The sequence below is a fragment of the Octopus bimaculoides genome, chromosome 3 (assembly GCF_001194135.2).
Source record: "Octopus bimaculoides isolate UCB-OBI-ISO-001 chromosome 3, ASM119413v2, whole genome shotgun sequence".
In the NCBI taxonomy this organism is placed as follows: domain Eukaryota; kingdom Metazoa; phylum Mollusca; class Cephalopoda; order Octopoda; family Octopodidae; genus Octopus; species Octopus bimaculoides.
Window position 1 is genome coordinate 2,514,445 of NC_068983.1, and position 8,439 is coordinate 2,522,883.

The following is an 8,439-nucleotide window of genomic DNA, read 5'->3' on the forward strand; positions in this document are numbered from 1 at the left end:
AGAGAGAGAGAGAGAGAGAAACAGAGAGAGAGAGAGAGAGAGAGATAAAGATAGAGAGCAGTGAGACAGAGAAAGAAGCTAAGTTCGTACCAGTGTTTATTTGTGCATGTATGTGCTGATGGCCGCTGCTATTCTAGCCGAAACACCTAGTCTCGAATGTCCTCTGGTCTTCTAAGAATACCGACTTTCCTTTAATCGGATCTTAATTCAGACAAGTTCTTCATTTATTGAGATTCTCTGCCCTTTTCGGTTGTTGTTTTGAATCGCCGCAAGGTGTTAGTTTATATCCTCAAAAAGTGAACAAATTAACAATCAATCACGAATTTATCACATAGCTGCTTACTCTTTAGACGAACATGACCCTCACTGACAAGTGTTATGTGTCATCAGTACCCATGCGTGCGTTCTAAGTCGGGTGTAGCTTCACAGTTGCACATCGACTCTCACTAGGAATACGAAGACACCCAGAGACAAGCGAAGTGTAATATATCAGGCTCAGTAGAGCGCTGGGTTTTAACACACAAGTCAGCCTTTTTCCGAGGGGAATGCCTTAACAAGTATCAGAGGTCCTTCATTCGCAGTCACCCTACTGCGTTACCGAACGGAGTAGTATTTCTACACCGCTGCGCATGCCTGTCCGGAATACATATATACATACATATAAACACGTTACTGGATGGCCGTTGACGCACTTGAGTTCCTCCGCGTGTGTATACATGTGTGTGTGTGTGTGTGTGTGTGTGTGTGTGTGTGTGTGTGTGTGTGTGTGTGTGTGTGTGTGTGTGCGTGTGTGTGAGTGTGCGCTAGTGTGTACATACATAGGTACACACAAACACACACACACACACACACACACACACACACACATATATATATATGTGTGTGTGTGTGTGTGTGTGTGTGTGTGTGTGTGTGTACGTGTATGTATGCGTGTGTGAATATATATAAATACAGACAGACAGATAGATAGATAACAAATAATATTTTCTTAATATATGTTAACAGTGAAAATTAATGTTTGATAATTCATCTGAAATTTAATCCTTTATAATCCTCACCCAAACCATTGGCTGCGTTTCAACTGTAAAACACCGCAAACATATGTATTGAAAGGAAGTCGCGACAGAATACCGCCATTGCAGCAAACTAGCTTTACAACACTTCTCTTCAAACATAAACGTATAATATTATCTTTACTCGTTAGAAGTATATGATATATCGATTTATTCTATGTACAAATATAAAGCTTTAGATCTAAACATATTCCATAAGGAAAACAATGAATATTTGATATATAACTACGCCATATTGCCAGTCAAACAACGTCATATTTGGGAAGTAAAACGTAATTATGTAGTCACGAATATGATGTTAAAATATATCAGAGAGAAGTTTGGATTTTGAAACGAGAATCTGCAGAAAGAAAAAAAAAATTCGGTAACAGTGTGGAAGAGTCAAGAAAAGGTTTCAATCCCCAATTGTGAAATATATTTAGTTGTTTTTTATTTTCTTCACAATATCCTCATTAAGAACTTATCGATGCCTTCATACCTCTCCTCACAGATGCGGATATTTGCGAAGAGTCAATATTGTACAAAAACAGCACAAAGTCTTCAGAGAAGAAGCTTCCCACATGCCAGAGCGTTGACCCTTAAAGGAGGTAAGGGATAAAACACTTGCATGAAGACCTTCTACTATTCAGCTCTCCCTAGACTTCCTTAATACCATAGAGAAATTTGGATTTCGAACTAAATGTTGCAAAGAAAATATTAAAAAGTAGCAATGAGGCAAGTCAATGACAAGATTTCACACTCACACCCACCTTTCCAGAAAATACCCCTTTTCGGAACCTATCAACGTCATAATTCTTTTCTTCATAGACTTGAATATTTGTGAGGGATAATAAAAACTGTACAAATTTGGTATACAGAAAGGACTAAACCGTTTTGATTTCAGTGAGGTCCCGAATCCCAGCTTATTGGATGTTATTGCCAACATCCCTGGACTTCATCATATTAAATCTTCCAGTCTTCTTAGTGACCGATAGAATATTCCGTAGAAACAGATAAAAAGAGTTGCATTCTTCCAATTCACACAAACACACACAATATTTTGTCTTAAAGTTTGTAAAGCTCTGACAACCTATAAATATTGATAGAAGTCATTTGTAATGCTTATGATTTCGTAATGAGGATTTACATGGAAACAAAACTCTGTAGTCATCTATTTATCATACTTAATGTATAGACACCGTTGGCAAGTCTGATACTGGGGATTTTCTCCAACAGAAAATCTATTCATATATAAGAACCAGACAAATATCGTCCCAGCAATGATTCACGAGAATGTTAGACGTGTTTCGGCTTCTTTGATCGATGATCGGTACCTCCTCGCCAATCATGCACCGAAACGAAAGGCTTGGTGTATGCTATTGAAACAACATTCAATGAATACTGTTCCAGTTGCCACTAATGTTTGACAGGTGCCACAGTCATCATGCTTGGAAGTCAAAACAGATTTGTCGTTCTCGTCGGTCACTACATCACGCCTGTCAATGATGTATATATATATTAATTATGATACGGGGGGAGGGGGGAATTTTAATTTAAATATGTCTCAAAAGCGAACACCGTTAATTCAATGATTATCTACAGCTGAGACTCGCTACACTGCCCATTAAAGCTTTTTCTCTGCAGCATTTGGTTTCAGAATCCACAGTTTTCTATGACAAAAGAAAACAATTCGAATTGTTTCTATTGCTACGCCATCGTGTCTTATTTCAGGTAATGGCTTTGTTTAGCCATGAGTAGGCTGTAGTTGTATACTTCACAGCTACACTGACGTAACTTCCGCTTCTGAATTTGACATTTAAAGGCATCATTCACCAATATCTGTACGAGAACCTTTGAGTAAACTAATCCCTGTAACCGACTCCAACCGTTATACACAATGTGGTTCTGAAGTCTCCCACCATAAACCTCCACTACAGTCAGTGTTTCTGAGGTTCTCTCCAATCCACTTCCTGTAATCCCTTGGATAATCCAGGATTTCGATGAGGATCCTCCAGCCGATTTCTTTCTCATTTTAACGGTCAACGGTCTTTGACTTACACAAAACACTAAATACAATATTGTTCTGAGCCCCAGGAATCAGAGAGCCAGTGGCCCGGCTTCCATGGCGTATAAGTATCCAATATCACGCTATTCCCCTTGAATAGAATGCCAATCCGTCGCAGGATTAAACGTTGACGACTGAATGGAAAACGAAGAGTTTGGCTCAAGAACAAAACGCAGCGCTCGGGTTAAGAATCGAAACCTCGATCTTGCGATCGCGAGTGCAACGCTCTACCTACTTGGTCATGCACTTTCACAAAGCATATGATATTAATCAACCTTCTTTATTCGTTCGCACACTTGTATCACTAACATGTAGTCCAGATGCCACATGTTATTTCTGCGCAGCCTCTGTAAATCTTAAAGAGCCTCGTTTAATGTGGATATAAGAAACTAATCTCCATGCATGGCGACCAACGCTAATCGCTTCATATATCAAGGGAACAGGTATATACCATTTCGTTTTTGGATTTGGTTTGCAAGATTCTTTATGTGAGTTCGTGTGTTGAGACATATTCTGTTCTGTCTGGGGAGAGTCATTTTCTTTTGGTGCCTTATAATTTAACACACTCACCGGTAAAATAAGTGGAAATTTTACTGGTGAGTGTGTTAAATTATAAGGCACCAAAAGAGAATCACTCTCCCCAGACACAATATGTAGATACCAAATTATTTCAAAATATTATTAATGACTTTAATGGCTTCTAATTAAGTACAACAAGGCCAGAAATGCTGACGGGAGAGAGATCAACCATACTATCGGCCGAAGAATTACTTTATTCTATTTCGACATTAATGTCTAATTAAAGTGAATATAGAAACTAATAATTAGTTTAATGATGATACATTTTTTAATTATTACCCTGAAAATAATATTGACTTCAAATTTTGGCACAAAGTCGGCAGTTTCAGAAGAAGGGATATGGTCGTTTACATTGACTCCAGTATTTAACTGGTCCTTGCTTTATTGACCCTGGAAGGGTGAAAGGCAAAATCGACCTTGGTGGAATTTGAACCCATAACTTAATGCCGCTAAGCGTTTTACCCGGTGTGCTAACGATTCTGCCATCTAGACGCCTTAATTGATGACAATAATACTGAAAACAGCTTCTGAAAAATTTGGGTTCCTCTACAAAATAAGGAACTACTTCAACCCTAATTCCTTGCCAACATTTAGCAAAGCTAGGATAAGGCGCACATTCGAGTGTTTCTCACAAAACCCCAAATGCTGAGTAATTTATAAAAGAGAAAAATAACCACGTAACTGAAAGTTGTTATTGTATCAAAAGTAGGTGGGATTTGAACCCGAAACGTCGTGGAAAGAAACTAAACTATTTCAGGAATTTAGTCTGAGAATCTACCAATTATCCGCCTCCGCCCCTACCCTCACCCCTGTCGGCCTTCATTAAAGCATTATTGCAAAATATTCTAACAGAGATATTTGTGTCTGGTAAAGGGAAGCTAAATAGGAAAGAAATAGTCTGAAGAAATTAAAAATAATTTAAGAATTCTCAAACTAGTTCAAGGTTCAACATTTCTCCGGAGAAAACCAAAACGGTTTTGTCTTCTGGTCAAAATATGGTTGGGGAAAACAGTTCTTTCTTTATCATTCCCTCCATTTCCCCTACCCCCTACCCCCTCTCTCTCTCTCTCTCCCTCTTTCTCTCTCTCTCTTTCTCTCTAATATATATAAGTCTGTTTACATAGTTGATGTATTTTTTTATTTGTATTATAGAAATATAATTATCGCTTCGTAATATTATTTCTTTGCATAGTCTCTTTATATTAAAAAAGTATTATCGGAGAATTTGATATTTTTATCTGTCAAAATGATAAATGCAAAATGATAAATAATATATTTTCGATTTCTTAATAAACGACCATGATGATGATGTACACAATGTCATCAAAACTATTTCTACGCTAAAATATTACGTCTCGTTTTATTGGCTTCTAAATAACTTTAGTTATAATTATATATGTCTGCTCACATAACAAAACATTAATAAAGTTTTTTTCCTAAACGGTTATTACAAAATAAGGAAAATAATGATACAATCTGTACACATTCACAGAAGCGGAACGAAATTTCTTGTTTAAGACATTAAACTAAATGCAGAAATAAGAAGAGCGAAACAAGACCATTAAGATTAGCTGCCACAGATCCATCGAAGCGTAGAATATTATGAAATTGTTAGAATCATTTGGGAGTCATAACCGCCCTCGCCTTGCCATAATTTTTTGTTTTAATTATAACATATGTAGATAGACTTACCAATCTGTCTGCAGAGTTGAAGGAAGATTTCAATTCTTGCCGTTAGTTGTCTAACGTATTATTTGGTATCGATTTTCGTTTCATCGTGTTTCATGTTAACTGTATTATTATTGTTGTATATATACATGTGTATAATTTATAAACATGTATGTAGACGATGACTTTGTTTTCTATCTTTTAAAATCCACAACGGACACTGTGTGCAGCGATTCCATTAACGTCTGTTAATTATAACTGTTTGTATCGCTGATGTTGGTCTTGTAGACTCCATTATTACCGCTGACCGGCTTGACCATATCACTGAATGATCACATATATTTCTTCTTACACGCATCTATGTACTTAGTAGCAGCTAAGTTTCACCTCAAATACCAGCTCCCATACCTCAACAGGTTTACCGCATATCAGGTAACTAGACTTGTGTCTTTGTTCGGGCGAAATACTGCTTTCGGTTCCTGTTTGAACAGAAAAGAAACGAATAATTTTAGAAAAGTAGAATCATAAAGAATAAAGCATCACTAATACAGGATTAATAATAATCCTAATAATCCTAATAATAATCCTAATAATAACAAATACCAATATAAAATTATTAACGGTTTCACATTTTGGCAGAAGGCCAGCAATTTTTTTGGTGGGGGGGGCGGATAAGTCGATTACATTGACGCCAGCACTCAAGTGGTATTTATTTTATCGATCTCGAGTGGATGGAAAGCAAAGTCGATCGTGGCGGAATTTGAACAGAGAACGTAAAGACGCATAAGATGCTGCTAAGCATTTTGCCCGGCGCAGTAACGACTCTCCCCGCTCGCCACCTTCATCACGGAATTAATAATAGCCCTAGCACATACCAAGAATGCAATACGCCTCTCGGCCGAGGCCTAACCAGTTTCACTGCATAGCAAAGTGCACCGACGTTTAATGTGTTGCGGTGGTTGTTTTGCTGTTGTTTGTGTGTTTTTGTTTTGTTTGGGAAATGTTTAAGACTATTTGGAGACTAAGAGGGCATACCTACACACACACACACACACACACACACACACACACACACACACACACACACACACACACACACACAGCCGACTTTGTTTCCTCATACCTTCCAGAAAATGGATACTTTTTAATGAAATTTTCTAAGAATACATTTCCGAGAATAAGGATTACGATTATGTCGGAATTTACTACGAGGAAAACTTGTAGGGCTCACGCATATACATACTAATACACATCACACAGATCTAGAAAATGAAACTTGAAATTTCCCCCCAAAATTGTACTCTGTGGCAGTATGTATGTGTGTATGTGTGTTTCACTGTTTCTCTTTCCACATCATATTCCGACATAATCATGATTTCCAAACTCTGAAAGTTGTTTGTAGAAAATTCCATTAACAAATAGCCATTTTTCTTAAATTTATGAGGAGGCAAAGACAACTCGAGTGAGTTTTCTAAAATTCTTCTCCCCATCCTCAGAATATATTTTTCAAAACAAATTCCGATATTATTTACACGGGCATATGACGTAATGGTTAAGAGTGCGGGCTACTAACCCCAAGATTCCGAGTTCGATTCTAGGCAGTGACCTGAATAGTAATAATAATAATAATAATAATAACATCGAATTATACCTTAGGAATGAAAAACCAGGTTCGAAATTTCCCCTAAGACACCTGATGAAGGCTGGAGGGTATACCAGCCGAAACGTTGTGTTAACAACAAACAAGATGAAGACAAATATCCGTCAAATGTAAATAATGTAAATAGTGTACATAATTCCTCATCTCTTGAATATAGAACTGAAATTCCGATATAATCATAATCTCACCATTTAAAGCGCATTTGTATGAAATGCTATTTTTCTGGAAGTTATGAGGAAACAAAGTTTGTGGGGTGATAGGGGGCACATTTATATAAGTATTCCGACTGGGGAGATTGTGTAGAGAATGTTTGGTGTAGTTCGTGTTGTAGTATAGGGTGGTTATTGTGAAGAGTACAATGTGTTGTGAGTTTCGTTGTAGTATAAAGAAAGTGTGTGTGTGTGTTGTATGGCATTTAGTCGAGACCGAAGACTTTTAGTCTGCGATTCTGGCAATAAACGAAGGAACTGGTTCTGTTGAAGATTAGCCTTCATTTCTAATACTTGTACGGATGATTGTTTAAGTCAATTAACAAAATAATAATTGCAGGTAAATTAATTAAACAGCACTAAAGTTAATGACGAAATGTCAATGGAGATAATTAAAAGCCTGGACTGCTACAAAGACAAAACAAACGCAGAGTTGTATGACACAGGTGGGAGTGTGGCACGGGTGGCGGGGGGTAAATGGTAATCAATGGAAATAAAAAGAAAAAAAACAGATCGAATTATGTTGCTTGAATTTCTAATGATGGATTAACGTACACGTGCATAATAAAGTTAATTAAACAAAAACACAGAGAACAGTAACCATAGCAACGTAAATGAACACAAAGAAAGGACGGAAAGCGAAATGGTGGACCACGTGAAGCACGCACGTGATCTAGACACTTTTAATATACCAAACACACACACACACACACACACACACACACACACACACACACATTCACATCAAACGTGATGGGAGAACTTATACACATTCATTCGACCTGCTAGAAATAGTAGTCAGATCTCTCCCATATTATACCTGACTGTCTTACAATAGGCAAGACTGATTTAATAATCTGGCCTGATATAAACTAAGACGTAATGGTCACGGTTGGAACATTTGCGACCATAGGTTTCGCATATATACCCACAAGATGTGTATGTATGCGCGTGTGTATGTGTGTGATTGTGGATGCATGGGTGCATTTCTGTGTGTTATTTCTTTACTACCCAAAAGGGGCTACACACAGAGGGGACAAACAAGGACAGACAAACGGATTAATACCGACCCCAGTGCGTAACTGGTACTTATTTAATCGACCCCGAAAGGATGAAAGGCAAAGTCGACCTCGGCGGAATTTGAACTCAGAACGTAGCGGCAGACGAAATACCGTTAAGCATTTCGCCCGGCGTGCTAACGTGTCT

The 8,439-nt window shown here is 37.7% G+C and overlaps 1 protein-coding gene across 4 annotated transcripts in view; it reads right to left on the reverse strand.

Moving 5' to 3' along the window:
- The window catches only part of LOC106867639 (putative uncharacterized protein DDB_G0277255), a 167,943-nt gene that overhangs the window by 97,866 nt on the left and 61,638 nt on the right, over positions 1-8,439 (reverse strand). For all 4 annotated transcript variants that reach the window (XM_014912566.2, XM_014912565.2, XM_014912564.2 and 1 more), the window contains one exon: positions 5,389-5,843. The gene's annotated coding sequence lies outside the window, so the exon portion shown is untranslated. The remainder of the gene's footprint in view (positions 1-5,388; positions 5,844-8,439) is intronic.